The following is a 23234-nucleotide window of genomic DNA, read 5'->3' on the forward strand; positions in this document are numbered from 1 at the left end:
CATATTTATGAGTATTTATAAATATAGATATGACTATGTGAAAATAATTTTATTTATTTATTTATTTACTTATTTATTTTTGTATGACAGACATTTGTAAGCATTCAATTCATGTGTAATAGAAGTTTAAGATTTTTAAGTAGGCTACACTGAAAAAATTATTGCATTTGCTCTTTTTTTTGTTTAAAGGTAAGTGGTTGCAAACAATTTATTTTGGCTGAATTTAAACAAACAAATTTAGTTGAACATTACTAAATTTAAGTTGTTTGCAAATAAATTGTTTGCAACCACTTACCTTTAAACAAATTAGTAAATCCAATCTACAAATAATTATTTTTCAGTATTCATACATACACTGTAAACAAATTATATTATTAATAATAATTTTGTCACAATCACCAGCAATCTAATACTTACAGATCGCTGGTAAACTCACAGAAATTGAACTGCGTGAGTATGTCTGAGCCTTGGACATATATTGCTTAAGGGGGCTAATAATATTGACCTTAAAATAGGTTTCAAAATATTTCAAACTGCTTATATTCTAGCCAAAATAAAACAAGTAACCCTTTCTTCAGAAGAAAAAAAATTATAGGAAATACTGTGAAAAATTCCTGAATCTGTTAAACATCATTTGGGAAATATTTATTAATTTTTTATTTTTATTTTTACTTCAACTGTAATCGTTTTAAATAATCGTGATTACAATTATGACCAAAATAATCAGGATTATGATTTTACCCATAATCGAGCAGCCCTAATATACAGTAATACCTTTAAATGAAATGCCTAATTTAGCTGGTATTTACTTACTCCCAGGGCCGTTTTATATCGAAGTTGATATTTAGCCACATCCTGTTGGTGTTTCACATCTAGCCCAACGCTCAACCCCCAACCTGAAAGACCAGGACATACACACATACACTACGGACAATTTAGCTTACCCAATTCACCTATAGCGCATGTCTTTGGATTGTGGGGGAAACCGGAGCACCCGGAGGAAACCCACGCCAACGCTTGGAGAACATACAAACTCCACACAGAAATGACAACTGACCCAGCTGGGGCTCGAACCAGCGACCTTCTTGCTTTGACACAACAGCGCTACTAATTTAGCTGTTACCAGCTAAAATGTATCACCTTTCCAGAATAAATAAATAATATCAATTCGTAATAAAAAGTGAACTGTTAAAATAGTCGGCAGTGTCCCAAAAGACATTCCCCTAAAAGCAGCAATGTGTTTAATTTACCTGATATTAGATCTCAAAGCTGGCAGGATTTTCCCCTAACAATCAACAGCTGGATAGATTTTCAGCTACATTAATCGTGCAGTAATACGCTGATTCGTTCACATCCACAGGGTATTTCATCGCTGAAACATCTCTGCATCACAAAGTCTGACAGATAGAACTGTCATAAGACAGAAATTCATTCTCAGCTCTCCACTGCATTTAAGAACTTTACACCCATCCAGTGGAATGGCAGAGAGACTTGCGTAGAGGAGGCAAGCATGGTTATGATGTTGTAATCATTTGTCCCCTAATATTTGGGAACAAACATCAGTGTCAATGAAGCTTTCCTTGGAAGTGCTAATTGGATCTGGGATTTCCGTTTTCTTCACTCAAATTAACTGATGCATCAAAATGATACTGAACTTGAAACATTTCTGCCTCATGAGAGAAATGTCTTTCAAAACCAGTAAAGAAAAAGAAGAAAAAAAACTTTTAAAGTCAAATTTCAAAGACTTGTTGTCAAAGGTTTTAAATTAACATAGCAATCAGGCAAATTCAAAACTATGCACATTTCAGAACATTAGATCAGAAGTCTGAGGCGGCTAAAGATGATTCATAATAACCGGATGTGAACTGCGGGGGAACTAGGGGGAGCTCGGAGCCTCCCAATAAGACATGGGCTGCCCTAAAAAGTGATTCACGAGTTCACACTTACAGATATTGCATATTTGGTATGCTGTCCAAGGAGAGGGCTCTGAGCTCAGAAAGACACCCTAACTCGTGTTATTTCACTTGTCAGGAGGGTGAGAGAAACAGGAGACCAAGTGCAGTGTATAGCCCAGCCTCATAATGCTCCCCTGCTCTTCTCTAAGTAGGAATTGGCTTGAACCCTGCTACTGAGAATTAGTTGAAATGTAGTTGCAATATAATTTATTGCACATTAATACAAAATGTGCAAAAGGAACCATCAAAATAAGTGTTCAAACGGATTACCCTTTCGTTATGTCTGTGGCTGTTTTTGCCCCATTGACTTCCATTAGAAGCACATTTTTTGACATTTTCCCTGATTTTCCCTGTTGGGAAGAAGTACAATTTGTAATTTTTGCTGTTGATCATCAGTTGGCACATTAACCCTTTAGATAGGCATGTGCAAAAGTGTGTCTGGCTTTTATATGTAATTCTTTGGAGTAAAACTTCAGATTGTAGCAGATTATAGCATGTGTGCATTATTATGTTAACTATTGTCCGAAAGCTGAGGTGCTTATTTTTTATTTTCTCAAACAAATTAAGGTAAGTGTGCTAAAGTCTTTCTTATACTCTTTAAACTATTATAAATTGAGACTACTCAAAGTGATTCCCTCAGTTCGTTTGAGTAATGGGAAATCGACAACTCAATTAATTGAGTTGACCAAATGTGGTCTCTTCATTGAATTAACTTAAATGTTTAATTGCAGATAACTTAAATGTTTAATTAAAGATAACTCAATACTCTCAGGGCTGTTTAAATCAAAGGTCATATTTAGCCGCACCATGTTGGTGTTTTGTTACATCTAATTTTTACGAGGTGGGTAAACCCCTGCTCAACCCCCAACCTGGGGGACCAGGACATACACACATAGACTACAGACAATTTAGCTTATCCAGTTCACCTATAGTGCATGTCTTTGGACTGTGGGTGAAACCGGAGCACCTTGAGGAATCCCACGCCTACATGGGGAGAACATGCAAACTCCACACTGAAATGTCAACTGACCCAGCCGGGACTCTAACCAGTGACCTTCTTGTTGAGAGGCGGCAGCGCTACCGAATGCACCACTGTGTTGCCCCTGCATGTATATCAATTAGGAAAAAAGTGAATAAGCATTTAAATATCTACGTACCTATTTATATTTTCTCTTTCCTCAGATGGGTTCAGGTAGTGCCTCTGTCCTGCTGCACTTCAGCAAAATTCAGCATCACAAGCAAAATGATCACCTTGTGTCTTACAGCATACAGTGCATCTGGAAAGTATTCATAGCGTTTCACTTTTTTTTTTTTTTTTACAAATTTTTTGTAACAGCCTTATTCCAAAATGGATTAAATTAATTTATTTTCTAAAAATTCTACACACAATACCCCATACTGACAATGTGTAAAAAAAGATTTTTTTGAAATTGTTGCAAATTTATTAAAAATAAAAACCCTGAAAAAGCCTCTCAAGCTCTATCAGGTTGAACAGGAAGCAACTGTGTACAGCCATTTTTAGATCTCTCAAGAGATGTTCAAAATGATTTAGGTCTGGGCTCTGGCTGGGCCACTCAAGGACATTCACCCAGTTGTTGTGAAGCCACTCCATTGATATTTTGGCAGTGTGCTTTGGGTCATTGTCCTGCTGAAAAAAATTCCCACAGCATTATTCTGTCACCACCATGTAGGGATGGTATTAGCCTGGTGATGAGCGGTGCCTGGTTTTCTCCAAACGTAATGCCTTGCATTCATTTCAAAGAGTTCAATTTTAGTCTCATCAGACCAGAGAATTTTGTTTCTTATGGTCTGAGAGTCCTTCAGATGCCTTTTGGTAAATTCCAGGCGGGGAGTGGCTTCAGTCTGGCCACTCTACCATACAGGGCTGATTGGTGGATTGTTGCACAGATGGTTGTCCTTTTGTAAGGTTCTCCTCTCTCCACAGAAGAATGCTGGAGCTCAGACAGAGTGACCATTGGGTTACTGGTGGTTCCAAACATCTTCCACTTACGGATTATGGAGGCCACTGTGCTCATTAGAACTTTCAGAGCAGCAGAAATTTTTCTGTAACCTTCCCCAGCCTTGTGCCTCGAGACAATCCTGTCTCGGAGGTCTACAGACAATTCCATTGTCTTCATGCTTGGTTTGTGCTTTGACATGCACTATCAACCCTGGGAGCTTATATAGACAGGTGTATGCCTTTTCAAATAATGTCCAATCATCTGAATTTACCAGAGGTGAACTCTAATGAAGCTGCTGAAACATCTCAAGAATGATCAGTGGAAACAGAATGTACCTGAGCTCAATTTAGAGCTTCATGGCAAAAGCTGTGAATAGTTATGTACATGTGATTTTTCAGTTTTTTATTTTTAATAAATTTGCAATAATTTATGTTTTTCCACATTGTCATTATGGGGTATTGTGTGTAAACTGTTGAGGAAATAAAATAATTTAATCCATTTTGGAATAAGTCTGTAAGATAACAAAATGTGGAAAAAGTGAATCCCTATGAATACTTTCCGAATGCACTGTGTATTGACCAATCAGCAAGGTTGTCAAGGCAGAATTTCACGCGCAATCAATCATTTTAAGGCATGGTGAATCGTTCAGAACAGTTTAGAAAACTTAAAATTTTAATTAAAGTTTTTTGCTGCCTAAGCAAGTTAAACACACCTGTTTGGTGCCAAAACTTGGTATTTTAAGTAATGTCAAGTTGTATTAACTTAATATCTTTGACATTTAATATCTAATGACAACAGTGTGGTTTACAGTGTAATCTCATCCACTCTCACACACACACAGACACGTGCACACACTGCAAGATATCCGTGTTTAGTATAAGTTAACTCAAAGCCTGATGCGTTGTTTTATAGACTATTTGTGAGTAGCTGTTTGTTTAATACGTCCGATCAATGTATGTATAATAGTATTATGGCTCGTTTCCACTGACCGGTACGGTACGGTTTGGTTCGGTTTGGTACGGGTCACCTTTATCAGGCTTGCGTTTCCACTAACAAGGGTACCCTTTTGGTGGGCGTGGTGTATGACAGACAGTTTCAGTCGACGTCATTCTCGCTCGTGGAAATGTCTACAATAAAGCTGTACGGGTCACTTACATATCATATGAGAAGCACTTCTCACAAAACAGATGCTTCATACACATAAATGCTTGTGTATAAATGTTTATTAGTAATTTTTCAATGAACATGAGTTGATTATAACTGCAGATCAATGATAGTGCGAAACAGACTACTGTAACGTCTATAATTATATTAAATAACTAAATAAATGAACATATATAGACGCATACAGCCCCTTACAGTCTCTGAAATGTTACCAACTACAGAAGAAATACACACAGCAGACATTTTCGTCCGTATTTAGGTTCAAAACAATACAAATTATAGCCTAGTCAGTGAAAACCTCTCATCTGTGTCTGTAATCTTCCGCAGCACACGTAGCCTCTGTTAGACAGTAATTCCATCAATCTGAGTTCATAATAGTCCTAAATGTGAAGATAATAAGTTAGTTATACATGGCATTTTGTTCATGTTTGCTGAAAAATAATGTGCTCCTTTTTTTCCGGCTTCTCCTTTGTTTCTTCACGCTTCACTCTCGCGTTTGTCAGTGTCTGACAGGATCGGGTTTTAAAAGCACATCAATAATCAAGCGCAGGTAATTATCATCAGCTCAAGAAGTTTGTTATTTCAGATATAATGTTAGAGACGCGCGCGAACGCTAGCAAGAAAGCGAAACCGCTCACGCATCAGACTGCCTCGTAAAAAAACTACGGGGCACAGGGTAAATCTGCTCTTCTTCTTGGCTTTGTGGCTGTTTATCAAGACGACGACATGGTTTGTTTGAGCCCAGGTCGACCATGGCTCGTTATTATATGTATAAATCATTCCACTGTAATGTCTCGGCTCGTCGGCTGTGTATTTCAAACATGGCTGGTTTTTTGTTTTCATTCTGGCTTGTTGCGTAAGCGAATGACGTATCTCTGTAAACCAATAGCGTTCAGCTGTGCGTCTAGCTCCGCCTTTTGGTACCCTTTCTCGTCTTTGGTACCCTTTCGAAAGGGTGCCGAAAAAGTGGTACGGTACGGTTCGGTTCGGTACGCTTTTTGACAGTGGAAACGGCTATAAAAGCCTACCAAACCAAACCGAACCGTACCGTACCACTCAGTGGAAACGGGTCATTAAAGGCTAAATCAGGTATTACCTCATTTTTATGGTCCCTTTAACATATTTTGTTGATTTTAAGCTACATTGCAACTACATGCCAACTAATTCTCTTAAATATATATATATATATATATATATATATATATATATATATATATATATATATATATATATATATATAGAATATGAGTAGACTGTAAGGTTAGGGATAGTGCGAGTTGACTTGCAAAGTTTTTAGTCAGAAGAATATGTTGGTGGAGCAGCATGTAGTTGTAATATAATTGATAGTTAACAAAATGTGCAAAAGGGACCATGAAAAAAGTGATAGCATAAATCCTGTGTAGTATGATAATTAATTAATTAATTAATTAATGATAATTGCTTGCATAAAGCAAGTATTGCATACATTTCAAGCTGTTATGTATCATTGTAAGTGCACAAACCCCACAAAGAAAAGTAGGCTCCACCAAAATCCAAGGCATAGATTGAACACTGATTAATATTATGGTTACTCAGGTCTGGATAAAGAGTCCATTTTTAAGAACGCCATCAGCTTGTCATTGACTTGAATGCAAAGCACTCCAAAGCCTTGTAGACCGAAAACACAAGAGGTAATCTGTGCTAACTTTTTTTCTCACCACCTTTTCTGCCTGTCTCTGTGATGGCTTTTAAAAATTGCTCATCTATTAAGTGGATTGGGTGCAGGGGTAACAGATCAATCAACCAGCAGATGATAAGAATAGATGAGCAGAGATAACCTTGGGCACAGCTGAGAGAATAAAGGCAGGCAGGAGCTATGATCACTAGGGTTCTCTTGCATAATGGGTAAAAATGGATGTCTTAGAACACAGCAAGATGTGCTCTGTAGACTGAAGATGGCTGAATAAAGCCACAGCTTTTCGTTTGAAGTGCCTTTTCTGAGCGCGTGACCTCCACTAACCTACCTGCACAATTACACCTTAGATTTGCTAAATGTGTTTGAAATCTAATACTAAGGAGAAATTATGCCTCAGTCTACATTGTATTCACCTAAGGCAGAGTGAAAAAAACAAAACATCATATTAAATCTTGCAATAATGCATATCGAGGCACAGTATATTGCATATTTAACTTAATTTGTCCCGAGCTTGATGATATATACCAGTATTAAAACCTCTCAATGCAGTTCTAAAGAAGATCTTCTTTCTGTTTGCATGCTGTCCATGTCTAGACATCAGCAGAACACACGCTGCACTTATTTACACCGAGCTGCCGCATTGGTCATAAATGGCACATGTAATGACACATAATGTCTGCTGTGATGGTGCATAAATCTTTGAGCCATAAATTGCTTATCTAACATTTACTTTCAGCAAATTGCTTATATAACGGTGTTTGCTTGTACAAAATAACTTCATCATTTGGTTTGTGGGTAAGTACGACAGCAAATTTCTTCATTTTGTGAAGTGAAATAAAATGTGATGGTTTAAAACTGCAAAACAACGTGAGGCATTCCACCAGAAACTGCACGGAAATTGTCAGTGGTAGACCTCAGAAATTGCCAGCTATATGGTAATTCTAGTAGCTGAATAAATGATCTGTTTTTCAATATTTATTCATTTGGGTGTGAAAGACAAAAACAAAAAGCAACTCTACTCAAAAACAATGCTGTTGAATATTATATGAACCTTTTAGAGTTGATGTTATAGAAATTGTGTATACTGTAGTTACACTGGCAAATGCTAACTGAACTAGTTAACATATGTAGCCCAATACTAAAACTGCTGACAATCTGTTTAACATTTATAGCAGATGCTTTTATTTTTGTTAAAGGATTCCAAAATTCAGTGAATGGTCACTCATAACCTCCCAGATATGATCCATTATCTTTTTAAGAACAAGTCATTTAAGACACAAGATATACCAGCAAATGTCAGCAGTAAATGTTATACAATTTAAAGGCGTCGGTGTCCTCAATATGGTGCAATAGCAGGATAGGAAAATCTGATGCAAGAGGAGAGTGAAATGAACTCAGTTAAAAACCTTTTGTTTAACTCTACATTTTAGATCACTGTGCATTTGGAGCTTATTTGATCCTGCTAGACTTTTCACCTCCTACTACAGCTCAAATTAATTTAATTACTTGAAAGATAAAGTGATTAATTGATTTCTGATGAGCACTGACTCTCTGGGATTTCTTAAAGGGAATAGTTCACCCAAAACTGAATAATCTGTCATCGTTTTACACACCCTTTACTTGTTTAAAACCTGTTTGAGTTTCTTCTGTTGAACACGAAAGAAGATATTTTGAAGAAAAGTTGGACTCCTGTAACCATTGAAGTCCATAGCATTTTTCTTTTCTACTTTTAAGCTTTTTTCAAAATATTTTCTTCGCCGTTCAACAGAAGAACCACTTGAGGGAGTATAAATGGTGAGTAAATTATCATTTTTGGGTGAACTGTGCTTTTCATTTAGTATTGAAACCAACATGCTTACATTTTGCAGAACTGCAAAAAAAAAAAAAAATGCCTAAATTATTCATTAATAGCAGTACAATGAAAATGTAGGCAACTGGGCAGATTAATAAACAATATAGTTTATAGTATATATCCATAATGAATAGTTCGAAAGTAGTGAAATTTTAAATAAATAATGCTTAAATAATAATAATAATAATAATAATAATAATAATAATAATAATAATAATAATTATTATTATTATTATTATTATTATTATTATTATTATTATTATTATTATTATTATTATTAATAACAAAACCAGCAATAATAATAATAATAATAATAATAATAATAATAATAATAACATGTATATTTTCTTCTAACATACTGTACTAAACTTGCTAGCTCATCTTGTAGAGTATTACAAGAGCACCATAAACTTCTATCATAATAACCACTTTAATAATTACTTTTTATCTCTTAGTTTTGCTGACATTCTAGGTTAAATTTCAAACATAACAAAGTATCATCCTTTCATTGGCATTTACAAAAAATGCAGTCTCTGTTCCATTCTGAAGGTCTCATCCCTGTGTCCTCATTCCTTTGAAAGGTTTTCAAATTAGGCACTTTAGAATTGGGAACAAAAATTCACTATTAACAAGCCTCAATAAAATCTAACTGCTAATTTTTAGTATATTGTTGTTGCAGCAGTTAAGCAGAATGTGGTCATGTTGAATAAGGTTTAATATATGCTTTATACAGTAAGTACTAATAAAAAAAGCCAGCGTGCAAGTTTATAAAAAACAAGTTATTGTAAATAGAGAGCATCGGTTCCTTTACTAAACTGTTACCAAAACAGTTCTTTGGGACACACTTCTGCATTAAACTGCATATTTGAATCACAAATTAAACATGCACAAAGAATGACAAGTGTTTATCACTTGTACCCCGCAGAATCCTTTATCTTCTAATCCTTTATTCATTCTTTATTACATTATTCAGAGCCTGTTTTTAGCACTTCTGTTTGAAACAACTCTTGAATAGCCATGATCTTTTTTTATTTTCATAAGTGGTCTTTGATAGTGGATTTATCATGTCTGAAATTATATCTTAGTTTATGAATTGCCATGAAGTACAACAAAACTTGTAACAAAAAAAAAATATAATTTGTGCTGAAATTTTACCGCATGTAATTTTGTTTTTATTGAGCCAGCAGTTAAGAAATATGCCTTTACTTTGTGTAAATAAATCCTTTTTTTTTTTGGTAACTAGTTACAGCTTTCACGAATCAATAAAATAATTATAAATATTAAACGTTATGATGTCAATTTGAAAATACAACAACAGTCATTCATTCCAACACAGGGTCATTCTGAAAATGTAGCCCTGTGTACATTTCTGGAGATCCCAAATTATGTAGCCAGAGGAATGTATGGCTGCATTTCATCTTTAAACCGAACGCTACGGGGCGGTTTGACGCTGCTCACTTATATTCGTGTGGACAGTTTTTCCACTGTTACCAGTTTGTCCAGTGGCTCGCTCCATACAATGGAGGTTTTGAGACTCAGAGCGGAGTTGACTGTGACGACAGAAAGACCAGGGAGATAATTATGATATTAAATTACATTTACTGCTGAGTAATATTTGACAAACGTATCATTTAACAAAACATAGGATTTCTTTGGCGGAGGCCTCGTCCATAGCTTAATTTGGAAGCTTTTAGATCCAGCTATGACTGCCGAGGATGAAGGCAGGTGCAGAGCCTTCCCCTCTACAGGGCCAACCTAGTGGTGGGGAGGATGGTGGGTAAACGTCTGCATCAGTACCTGCAACCAAATGAATGAAATGAATGGACAGCTTATATATTCCTTGTGTCTCTTGGCTATTGGTTGGAACTAATTGTGATGAGTGACATGACATTAGGTCTTCCTGGTAGAACAACCGCTAAAAGCTACATTTCCAGAAAGCAGGTAAGACAAAAACGAAGCCCAAAAATAAAACAAACAAGTAAATAACAGGTTGGGAATGTGGTAAACTCTGAAAATGTGGTAAAAAATCAGGCTGCCGCGAGGGATTTTCTTTTTCTGGATTTCTTGTCAAAACACGGTTGGTTGGGATTAGGGAAGTGTGTGAGTTCTGGTCAATCGGTGCTATTGAAAACAATTGGGTTTAGAGAAGGAGGAGGGTGGGTCAGTCAATTGGTCAGTCAGTCAGTCAGTCAATCAATCAGTTGACAGCGGCTTCTGGTGGATTTACATGAGAAAAGCAAGCACAAATGGCACTCCAAGAGAAATTTGACATCTGAAAAACGGCCACTGGTGGATTCGCGAAAACAAAAACTACAAAAAGCCTAGCTCCTGGGACAAATTTGGTGCTCTCCAGAAATGTATATAGGGGTACGTAATCAGAATGAGCCTGGGTTCATTCATTCATTCATTCATTCATTCATTCTTTCTTTCTTTCTTTCAATGACTCAAAGCACACACACACACACACATACAGATGCAGTAGGTACGAAAAGTATTTAGACCCCCTTACATTTTTAACACTTTAATAAATTGCAGCCATTTGCTAAAAACATTTTAATTATTTTTTTTATCATAAATGCAAACACAGAGATTTGTTGACATTTTTGCAGATTTATAAAAAAAAACTGAAATACAGTATCACATGGTCATGGTCGTATTCAGCACCTTTTCTGTGACTCTCATATATTTACTTTGGTGCTGTCCATTCCTTCTGATCACCCTTGAGATGGTTCTACACCTTCATTGGAGTTCAACTGTGTTTGATTATACTGATTGTACTTGATCAGAAAACCACACACCTGTCTATTTAAGACCTTACCTCAGACATTCAAACATTAAATGGACATACGATTAAGTTTAATAATTTTAAAATTTTTTAATGGGGTCTGAATACTTTTCGTACCCATTCTATATCCCCCTTGAAAGTTTGAAGGTCTATTTGGAGTTTTCAGCTGCTGTAGCACTGATCCTGATAATTTCAGGGCCAGTGTGCCTGGGCTGTCAGGTACATCAGGCCACATCAGAGACGCACTAAAATAGTGAGGAGTCTGTGGGCCGTTTGCCGATAATTAGAATGCCATGTGTTCATCCCTACAAGCTAAAACAGCACTTGTTAAATGAAAAGCTGTCACACTTTAATTGTCTCCACTGAGACACGTTGAGGAAGAAGGGGGGGAGTCAAGTAATCCCGCAAACACAGGGCAAATCATGAGGAAGCAAGGTCTGAAAAATTACTGCACCCTTAGAGATGCATCAGCATATCATTTCCTTGTTGGAAGACATCATGGCTCATGGCAGTTTGGATTAAATGAGTGCTGATCGTTTGCAAGTCATTCTTCTCGTGTCACACTGGGACACTGATGGAGAAAAAAAAATCAATTTCTATTTACCCAAGTTGCATGTATTTACCTCAATTTCAGCCCGCATTGCTTTAATGAGGACTTCAGGTCAATACAGTTATTAAGAAATGACATTGTATGAAAACTGCACACTTATACCGTAACCTTGGGGGGGAAAGTAGCATTTGTTTTATATTCAGAATGCACATTGAATGAATTGTTCACTCAAAAAAATTGTAAATTCCATTATAGTATACTCATCTCCCTTTGTTCTGAACTGGTTTGAGTTTACTTGTTCTCTTTAACACAATAGTAAAAAATATCTGTAAATTGGTGGATTAGTGTTTTTATTTTTCCACATTTATTTATGTTTTTGATTTGCATTATGGGACCTTGATCTTTCTTCTTTTACCCTTCTTGAAAAGTTGGAAAAAGTGACATTTTATGAACATTTTGAATAGTTTAAAGTGATATTTTGTCTGGGTTGGCATTGTACATTACGGTATAAAAACCATGTAATAAACTGCCAGTATGTTTTGTTATTTTAAAGACTCATTTCTCTATATATTACTTTGTATACTTTTTATTATTTCAAACTACTAAAATCTCAATAAAAGTCAGAACAGAGATCAAGGTACCATAATGCAATTACCGTAAATAGAACCGTAGAACCGTAAATAAACGGAAAACAAAACGCAGAAATGGTTAACAGATATTTTTACAGTGTGCTTTGAATAATTCTGGGAACATTTTTCCAACTATGGATGTCATTGGCTTCTGGTTTCCAATGTTCTTCTTAATATATATTTTTAGTGTTCAAGAGAAAAATGAAACCCACAAAGGTTTGGAGCCATCTGAGTAAATGGTGAACATTTTTGGGTACACTATTAAGAGAAAATATAGGTAAGACTTTATTTAGATGGTCCATTTGAGTATTAGTAGACTGTCTGCCTAATACCTGTTGATGCTGCTCCTTCAACTGACATTTAACTGACTATAAGAAACTTTGCAAGTACATGTCAACTTACACTAACCCTAACCTAACCTAGCAGTCTACTTATAATCTAATGAGAATTAGTTGGCATGCAGATGCAATGTAACTTAAATTCAACAAACGGACCATCAAAATAAAGTGTGACCTAAATATATTATAAGTTCCTATTAGCGTTTGCATGATTAGCATGATTATGAATGTGACATGGTACAGTAGAACACAATTTCAATGTATTTATCTTTTAAAATGACATAGGACTTTGGTTCCCAGTACTGGGTTGCAGCTAGAAGGACATGTGCTGTGTAAAACATATGCTGGATAAGTTGGTGGTTCATTCCGCTGTGGCGACCCCTGATGAATAAAGGGACTAAGTTGAAGGAAAATGAATGAAAATGAAAACGAATGAATAAATGAATAGGACTTGCAACATAGGTTGCAACATAGGTCGGCATACTCATACTGTCTGAAGTGTTTTCCTCTTGATAATGCCATAAGAGATCCACAGGGAAGATTATCATAACAATAATAAGGTAATGAACTCAAATACTGTAATCTTAAAATTCATAAATGAAAACTCTAGAAAAACAGATTGAATCAATAATTATGATCTGTATAATAAGCTTTGAATTTATTACTCAAGCATTTGAACTCATGTTTTAAAGGATAAACTGCAAATGAAAGCATTTGCTACTGATATTGTGAAGGTTTGCCAGAGATCGCAATAAAATAGACATACGCTCTTAACTCTTTGAAAAATCATTCCTGTTTTGTTATGACTTTGAATGTTAGGAACTGAAAGACTGAGCATTTCAAATATTCTAAAGGCCTTAGATTTAGGATACATATTTTGATTGCACCTTTCTGAATCGAATTGATAATGTTTGCGTTTGAAATGGATTTGGATTGTGGGAACAAACAGAACGCAATATTTGAATGAGAACATGAATTAGAATTAAAAAGAACTCATAATTCAAATATAACGAGGGATTCATTGGTGCCAGATCTTACCAGAACAGGATCCTATTCTTGACTGTCTGTGATCTGTTACCTGTAGTTCTCCCCAAAAGATGTGTTATGGCCACTTAAAGGCAAGTGTTAAACAGAGACTTTAAACAGAATATTGGTTGTGATGATGGAAAGAAGAGTGATTAAAAATGGAAACTGTGAGGATACTGTATGTTCTTTTTTGGCACTTTTGCTCTACAGTTGTGTCCCAGACTAAATATTACAGTACAATAGTTATAAAGAAATAAACCAACCAACCAACCAACCATCCATCCATCCATCTATCCATCCATCTTCTTAGTCCCTTATTTATCAGGGGTCACCACAGCAAGATTTAACCGCCAACTATTCTGGCATATGTTTTACGCAAGCCGATGTTCATAAATTGTTCTTTACCAGAACACAATATCAAAAGGCAATGAGAATAATACTCTAGTATTTGTTATGTCTTTGCTGTGCTTCTCCCTAATAACCTGTGCTCTTTATATTTTGAGGAAGACAAACATATTTTATTTTACAGGCTGGTCTGCCTCAGTGCATTCAAACACCACTTGCCAGAGCCAAAATGATTGAGAAGGCCAGTCAAATTAAAGACTGTGAATACATGAATTATAGTGTCATGCTCAGTTCTAGCAAAAAAAAAAAAGATCTCTAGGGCATTGCAAGATGCTAAAATGACTGTAAATCATAACTGTAATTTAAACTGTGAAGCATTTGATGTTAAATGTCTACAGACATCAGATACAGTATATAGATAGACAGACAGAGGGTTTAAAATGTCATCTATTCATTTTATTCTGAAATCAATTGCAATTTTTGCCTTTTAGTCTCCACTGAAGAATCATCTGTGAGATTTTCGACTGCAAGGGTTGCATGCACGAATGCAAAGGATCGCTTGAAGCTGCTTGTATTCAGCAGCACCATGTTGCGGGAAGATTGAAATGACTTTGGAAAAGACCATCTCACACTGAGTATAATATTTCACTTTTATTACTTTGACTGTAAGGCACCAGGTGAGACGTTCTCACATATTGTCTTGTCTTCAGTGGATGGGACTGAATTTCTGAGGCACAGAAACTTTTTTTATTCAAAAAAGCAGTCTGCTTTTATGCAACCTATTAATTCCCACTATTGTTCTCCGAGTTGTTCGTGTCATCTCTAAACAAGATCATCTCAGCATCTTCCATGGCTCCAGCAGGAGGGGGAATAAGAAGGCAGATGGCCCCGAAAGAAAACAATCATAATTGAGTCTTTATTACCTCAGCAGTTGAGCTGAATGCTCGACTTCGCTCAAGTTTGAGGTCGGTGCGACGTGGGCGACATTGTGCCCAAGCTGTGCTGTTTGAGTGCCATCCTTTCACATTTGTACAGGGAAAAGCATTTCAAGTCAAATAAAGAAGTTCATGTTCCCTTTTGGGATCAAGATGGTAGGCCTTTTTACCCCAGTAAAGCTACTGATCCTCAAATGATACTGACAAAGAAAAGAAAAGCGTAGCGTAGCATGCTTGAGATTCTTTGGCTCCTGTGGGCTCTATTATAATGTGATGTGTCTATTTCAGAACAACAAACCTCATCATTTTTTTTCTAGAGACCATTTTGCTAACTACTTGTTTCTTTCCAGAGCCATGTGAAGTACGTCTAAGCCCCCTGCTTCCTCTCGCACAGAAGATTTGTAGCAATCATCGCTGAAGACATGTGCTGCATGGACATACTACAACCTTATCACAACCCCTGCAATGTTTCCTGTCTGTACATCTTATCTGCATTGCTCAGGGAGGCAGGCTGCTCTTATAAATCAAGGTAGAAAAAGCAAACACATCAAAACGTCAAAGCCTTCTGGTGTTTTCTTTGGAGGTGTTTGTGTTCTTGTGATTTTCAACAGAGAGGCTAGAGAGGATTCACATCTATATTTAGATCTCCAGGATGCTCTTATAAATGTTTTGCACAATTTTCCACTAGACCTTTATGGTGGAATGAAAAGGTGTCCAGAATAGATCGTGACATTAGGGAGACATAACCGTCTGAACAGAGGCAGACTGATCCATGACAATGTGAACACTTAAAAGCCATTAGGCACTGTGAGTGCTGGCTCTCGCCTCACCATTTGTGCTGAATTATGTGTTACAAATTTCAGCAAAATATTAGGCCTTTGAGGAACATAAAATCCACTTGGAAAGTATAAATACACAAAGACATATACAGTAGTACCACCCATTTGTTTACTTAAAAGGATAGTTCACCCAAAAATGTAAACTCCATCATTTACTCGCCCTTGACTTGTTCCAAACCTGTTTACATTTCTTTATTCTAATGAAGATATTTTGAAGAATGTTATAAACCTTTAACCATTGACATCCATAGTAGGAAAAACACATGCTATGGATGTCTATATGTTTGTACAACATTCTTCAAAATGCAGAATCTTATTTTGTGTTCAACAGAACCAATAACTAAAGAATAAATAAATAAAACAAACTGGTTTGGAAAAATTTAAGGGTGAGTAAAGGATGGCATAATTATCATTTTGGGTCACCTATCCCTTTAAGCTGAATTGATGCATTTGCCATTAAAGATTCAATACAACAATAATAATAATAGCATTATAGTTTAAAATAACAATTTGAAGCCATTTTAAAGAGTCATTACTCTACTCTTGAGTGTCAAATCAATCATATTTCTGAAATCATTGTACAGTAGTGTTCACCTTTATTTGTATAGCGCTTATACAATGTAGATTGTGTCAATGTAGAGTGTGCTGATTTCTTACAAATGGTGTTAAAAATTAATGTGCTGTTCAATATTCATTCATTCATTTTCCTTCGGTTAGTCCCTTTATTTATCAGGGGTCGCCACAGCGGAATGAACCGCCAACTATTCCAGCATATGTTTTACGCAGTGGATGTCCTTCTAGCTGCAACCCAGTATTGAGAAACACCCATACACTCTTAAATTCACCCACACACTACTCTGCTTATTCAATTTACCTATTTCGCATGTCTTTGGACTGTTGGGGAAACCGAAGGACCCAGAGAAAACCCACACAAACACGGGGAGAACAAACTCCACACAGAAATGCCAACTGACCAGCCGGGGCTCAAAGCAGCGACTTTCCTGCTTTGAGGCGACAGTAGTGCTACCCACTGAGCCACCATGCCACCCTGTTCAATATTTTCTTATCTTTTTTTTTTCTTTCTGGAATCTATGATACATATTCTGGTATGTGAAAATACAGTAAATGTGCATGCTCTTTTCACTGCAACTGGGAATCACATGCCTTTGGGTATGTAGAGGGTGTTTTTAGTATTTTATTCTCTTTCATTGAGTAGAGTGTTCATGCTGGAACTCCCGGACCCACATTTGCTGGTGGCTAACAATTTAAGGGCCATGAGTGGCCACAAGACCAAGTGACTTTTTGTCCTTGTAGCTGTTATTTTTTTAAAAGGACACTGTCAGAGTTTTGCTTCAGGGACATGTTCCCAGTCTCTTTTTCTATTGCTCAAGTTCAGTGTGGCTAGATCTGTTGGGAATAGAAATGTGTATTTACACATTTATACATTGGAGAGCCATTGTGAGCAAGAGCCTGTGGAGATGCGTTGCTGTTTAACTCTGTTTTATTGGTGGAGAATGACAGTAATATCATTAACGTCTTTGTTTAAACTACAAAACTAATAATAAACATGCTCTGCTGTAAATTACTTTGACTTTGTGGAACCCAATTAAAGTAGATCTTTATTTTTTAATAAACAAATGAATTAACAAATGAGTTAACACATTTTGCTCGCATAAACATTAGGCTAACTCAAAGCTTTATGGTTGTCATAATTATCAGCAGATTTGCATTTGCTAATTTTTAGCAATTTGTTTATAAAAATCAGTAAATGCAAGTCTAATTGCGGACTTTACTCTTTATCAAAATGGTAACCCAAGACCTCACTATAACATAAACACCTATAAATATTATATGAAGAAAATTAAATACTATAATATATTTCACAGTACTGTATGAATCATGTGCATGCATGCTTAGATAGATGGCCACAACTCACTCAATTTAAGTTCTGCTTCATACAATTAGATTTTAGTTCACTTTTTATCTTCAGTAAACTCAATAATACATACAATACATTATGTATGTATGTATATGTATATGTATATATATATATATATATATATATATATATATATATATATATATATATATATATATATATAGAACACAATATAATAAATTACACAATAATTAAGCAGATTAATCTTTATTTATAAGTCTATTTGTAAGCCACTAAATTTTCGATGTTTGATTTTATCCTGTGTGCATTGAAAATTATTTCATGTGCATACATGTTCAGTCAATAGGTATGCACAAGCTTGAACAATGGTAGACAACAGGTTGCAGCTTACTTTGTCATTTCTCTTTCTCTCTCTCTCTCTCTCTCTTTCTCTCTCTCTCTCTCTCTCTCTCTCTTTCTCCCCCCATCCCCCCCCCCTCTCTGTTAACCAACAAATCAGTTCAATGACTTTGTGATTCTCAGTAAATTAACGATTAAGTTGCATCAATGATGTAAGTCACCTGTTGCTACTCAGTGGCTTGATGAGGTCTCCTGCTAAAACACTTTTATAATAATATATTTATGGATGTTTTTTTTTTTTTGTTTTTTTTTTACAGTTGGAAAGGTTAAATGCAGAATCCAACATAACCTAACATGTAATTATAAATGCCTTGACATATTGTTAATTGTGTTATTGCAGTTTAAATTCTTGTATACAATAATAGCTAAACTCATCCAAGCTTGCTTGCAAATATGAAGGAGTGAAAAGACAAAGTGATTGATTAATTCACTGCTAATCTGTCTGTTGTTACTCACCTTCCAGACCCACAGACATCATAAACTACATCAGACTTCATCCACATGAATTGAAACACCTCCTAGGACTGCTGTGCATAGCTAAGATCTTGCTGTGTCAGTCGATTCAGAAATTAAATTTCCAATGACCCAAAATAAATACTCAATGAAAACAACATTTTTATTAAATAATTCAATGCTGCACCATAGAGGACAAATCCAGTGTAATTTAACAAGGGTAAGGAGACAGAGGAGAGAAAATAAAATGTGTGTCAATACAAAACCCTGCTGCTCAATGAAAACCAATTTTACATCCCTGGCCCAAAACAACAGCATTAATCTTCTGCCTATTTCAGATATTTCTTTCCCCCGATGATCACATATCGCACTCTTTTGTGAGAATTTATAAGTTCATTATAGCTGCAAATAAATGGGCACTCTGGGTGGAAATGATCAAGTAATTTTTGCATTCATTAAGGAGCAGAGATGAGTTGTAAGATATTTCCTAACAGGCGGCGTAAGCAGGGCTTTATTTTTTTAACATGCTCTCGCAATAATATGCAAATCAAAGCACTCTCAGTTTTTGCCTCTCCATAGTTTTTGAAGAATAATCCTCTGCTTGTGTGTGGTTAGCCATTAGTAAATAGTCTTGAGTTTAGGGTTTTCTTTGTTAAATGAACTGTTGGCCCGACTGATGCAGAACCTTCATCAGAATACACTTCAGCGGAATAGCTGAAATTCATTTATTTCTCTGCTATTGCACTAGCCGAAAAATTATTCTGGTGAATTGTTGCCGCACGCTCCCCCTTTACCTGTCAAGTCCACTTCTGAATCCCATTCATTTGAGAAGCGGAATTATTTGTGTGTTATTATCTTTATTATTTTTTTTTATCCCCCTGAATTTTAAAATGCCCCGGAAATCTCTTCCGCAGATTTCAGCATTCAGTCAACATCACATTGGCGTAGGAGCTATTCTCCCTTTCTGCATTTGGAATTACCCTCCGCAGCTACATTCGCATGAAGGGTGCAGTGGGGATTGTGCATCGCAATGCAACGGCAGGCAGGAAAAATAGCGCGACCATTTTTGTCTCCCACGTGAACGTATTAATTTGTAGCCCGGACTGATTCTCTCTTCCTCTGCCGGTGGCCCCTGGGTTTAGCAGAACTGGAGCCTCATCCCAGCCGCGGTGCACCTGATTCCTCTTCCTCTCCCCAAAGACCCCGGCGCCGTCCCCCATTTGTCATTGGTAAGCATGCCGACAAGCCATGCTTCACTCGACGGGGGAAGGGGACCTGAAGCGAGCAAAACAAAGGGACAACAAAATCAGCATAATTCCTCTCAAAATGAAAACACATTCTTCACGAAGGGGGGTAAAATAATGCAATTATCCTGGCGAAGACTGTCACTGGCAGGATGATGAATTTTGGGATGCAGACATGGAATGTGACACTGTTTCTCATAAAAAAACTACACAAAAAAATGGTTTACTCAAAAGATAAAGAGGAGCGTTTTAGAACCCAGGGCTTCCCCCTCACTTTTTGAAAGCAGCATTTGGAAACACCATAGATAATCGTCATGCTTCACCTTTCTTTGAGGAAATCACAAAAAAAATATGAGCAAGTGGAGGACCGATTGCTGAGCGTGCAATCAAACTTTTGTGATGAGTGATTACTCGCTGTCATTACACATCCTTTGCCTGCTCCGTGTGCTACCCCCTTGTGGAGAGCAGTCGATGCGTTTTCCAAAGTGCTTTTAAATACCCACGCTTAATATCCTTGATGATGAATGGGTGGACTTGCATATGGTGGAGGCGGGGTGGAGGGAAGCCTGACGAAATTACAATGCGAGCTGATTGATCTATGCAGAGCTGGCATGCAGCCGGGGAGCAGGTTAAACTGATGAATGGAGATTTGTGTCAGAGGCCAATGCAGAGATTGTCAGGAGACCTGACCTTCACAACCGCTTTGGAATCCCCACATGGGCCCGGATCCACGGCACCCGACCAAAACCCGTCCATCATTTCCAGGGTGAAATCTGTCTTCACTGGGGAAACTGGTGTGAGTCAGTACAGCTTACTCACTTGAAGATGCTTGTATCGGCATAGTCGTTATGATTTACAGCGCCGCTGAGGTGTGGATGTGTGATCATTTCCTGCACATCCTGAAAGAGATGACAGCACTAGCAACATAAATGAGAGGCTTTCACAGAGGAGTGAACTGCTTAATGTTGTCGGGCTGCTAGTTGTCATGACAATATCTAATCAGTGTAGCCGATAAGGAAGGAAGAGTTTCAATACATTTCGTATCATATCAAATCTTTTCAAATCACACAGAAATTAGATCATTTATCTGTTGGCTATATTGATGCTATCTTTCGTCAACAATCAGAAACAGCTTTTTCTCCAGCTTCTTCTTCTTCCTTTTTTCCCAGGAGCCAAATGAGTCCATCAATCGAGCGTAGATGGAAGTTTCAGCCCTGTTTTTATTAAACACACAGACACACACACAAAGTCACACACTTCAAGAAAATCAGTACGGCAAGAAGAAGCAGCAGGGGTTCACTACTGGAAGACTCATTGTGCCCATCATGCAAATTTAACCTTTGAACTGTAAAAATGGGTTTGAGTCTTTTTTTTCCATCACCATCAAACACATCTGTGTGAGGTGCTTTTTTATTACAAACAAGGAATAGGTTTTATTTATTTTTTAAAATAGAAATTGTTGATTACATTACCCAAGCAACAGCACTGTTAATGCTGTGTCTTTTGTACCGTTGCACAGTGTAAAGATAAATGCTTAGCCTTTGCATTTAGTGCTGCAGATTACTGTGAAGAGTGACATTTAACAAGTAATACTAAGGTAGAAGTAGTTCCTAGACTTTTAACTGTTAAACGTGAATTAATAAATAAAATTAAACATATATTAATGAAAGCTAATAAAAAGTCACCGGCCACTTTATTAGGTACACCAGTCCAACTGCTTGTTAACTCAAATTTCTAATCAGTCAATCTCATGGCAGCAACTCAATGCATTTAGGCATGAAGACATGGTCAAGATGATCATTAGAATGATCATTATTCAAACTGAGCATTAGAATGGGGAAGAAAGGGGCTTTAAGTGACTTTGAACGTGGCATGGTTGTTCGAGCCAGATGGGCTGGTCTGAGTATTTCAGAAACTGCTGATCTACTGGGATTTTCATGCACAACCGTCTCTAGGGTTTACAGAGAATGGTCCAAAAAAGAAAATATCCAGTGAGCGGTAGTTCTGTGGGCGCAAATGCCTTTTTGATGACAGAGGTCCGAGGAGAATGGCCAGACTGGTTCAAGCTGATAGAAAGGCAACAGTAACTGAAATAACCACTCATTACAACCGAGGTCTGCAGAAGAGCATCTCTGAACATACAACACATTCAACTTTGAGGCAGATGGGCTACAGCAGCAGAAGACCACACCGATTTCCACTCCTGACAGCTAAGAACAGGAAACTGAGGTTACAATACACACAGGCTCACCAAAATTAGACAACAGAAGATTGGAAAAAACGTTACCTGGTCTGATGAGACTCGATTTCTGCTGCGATATTCGCATGGTAGGGTCAAAATTTGGCATCAACAACATGAAAGCTTGGATCCAACCTGCCTTGTATCAACGGTTCAGGCTGCTGGTGGTGTAATGGTGTGGGGGATATTTTCTTGGCCCACTTTGGGCCCATTAGTACCAATTGAGCATCCTGTCAATGTCACAGCCTACCTGAGTATTGTTGCTGACCATGTCCATCCCTTTATGAAGACAGTGTACCCATCTTCTCATGGCTACATCCAGCAGGATTACACATCATGTCATAAAGCATGAATCATCTCAAACTGTTTTCTTGACAAAATAAATATGCTTAATTCATAATGGATCATAAAAGATAGAGAAAGTGAACAACCAAGAAACAAACAGGCAAGAGCTGCATTTTGAATTTCCAAAATCTTTTTATTTTATTTATGTTTTTAACAGCTGCTTTGTCAAGAACAGTTTGATTGTGATTGCTGTTGTCACTTAATGTTAGGAAAGTGCTGCAGAACTCTGTTTGTGTGGAGATTGTAGTTTGGAGCTCTTTGAATGGTGGAGAGACCTGGAAGAAGTCTCAGTTGTCTGCATGCTCAACCCTCTATTCTCACCACTGTTGTTTTGGATGAGGAGGTTTATTATTATAGCCAGTGGAGAAATGCCTTTCCTCTAAATGCCACTTTAATCTTTTCTCTGGTGGCAGTGAGAGTTACTCATTTCCATTCAGAGTGGAACACTCCATCTGACCTGTGCTCAAGGAGAAATCTCAGAAAACCTTGCTTTTGAAGGCCTGGCTATTGGCAGGTGTTTATGCGTGTGTGGCAGTGAAGAAGAGAAAGACAGCTGTGCAGGCAACTGGACAGTTAGACAAAAAAAGCACAAAATGCTGT

The sequence above is a fragment of the Danio aesculapii genome, chromosome 7 (assembly GCF_903798145.1).
Source record: "Danio aesculapii chromosome 7, fDanAes4.1, whole genome shotgun sequence".
Taxonomy (NCBI): Eukaryota; Metazoa; Chordata; class Actinopteri; order Cypriniformes; family Danionidae; genus Danio; species Danio aesculapii.